Raw genomic sequence first — 735 nt, forward strand, 5'->3', positions numbered from 1 at the left:
CACGTGTACCCTTAACATAGTTCTCGGGGATATTCAGCGTGACACAGTGTGACAAGGCTGACCCTTTGAATTACAGGCACAACAGAAACAGGAAGTAAGAGTGAGAGAAAGTTGTGAAAGAGTACAGCAGGGGTCGCCACCACCTCCTGCCGGAGCCTTGTGGAGCTTCAGATGTTTTCGCTCAATAAACACTCACAACGCCCAGTCTGGGAATCGAAACCGCAACCCTATGACTGCGAGTTCGCTGCCCTAACCACTGGGCCATTGCGCCTCCACAGTCCAGGTTATAATGTTGCAGAAAATAACTTAACCTCTTAACATATCATCCGGTATATTTTCATTCAGCGATGTCAAATAAATAAATATCTGAACGAAAATATACATTCATTGTACTCAATATTCTTTTCTACTCTAGGCACAAGGCCCGTAATTTTTGAGGAGCGGGTGGTTGGGGGCAGTAGATTAGATCGACCCCAGTATGCAACCAGTACTTAATTTATTAACCCCCGTAAAGGATGAAAGGCAAAGTCGACCTAGGCAGAATTTGAACTCAGACAGACGAAATACCGCTAAGCATTTCGCCTGGCATGCCAACGATTCTGCCAGCTCGGCACCTTCACTGTACTCAATATTATCTGTCGCTTATTTCTAACCTGAAATACTTCGTTCATGATATTATTCCTATTTTCTGTCGTTAGCTATCAGTAACTATCATTTCTGTCAGTAACTTCATAA

The sequence above is a fragment of the Octopus bimaculoides genome, chromosome 5, assembly GCF_001194135.2.
Source record: "Octopus bimaculoides isolate UCB-OBI-ISO-001 chromosome 5, ASM119413v2, whole genome shotgun sequence".
In the NCBI taxonomy this organism is placed as follows: Eukaryota; Metazoa; Mollusca; class Cephalopoda; order Octopoda; family Octopodidae; genus Octopus; species Octopus bimaculoides.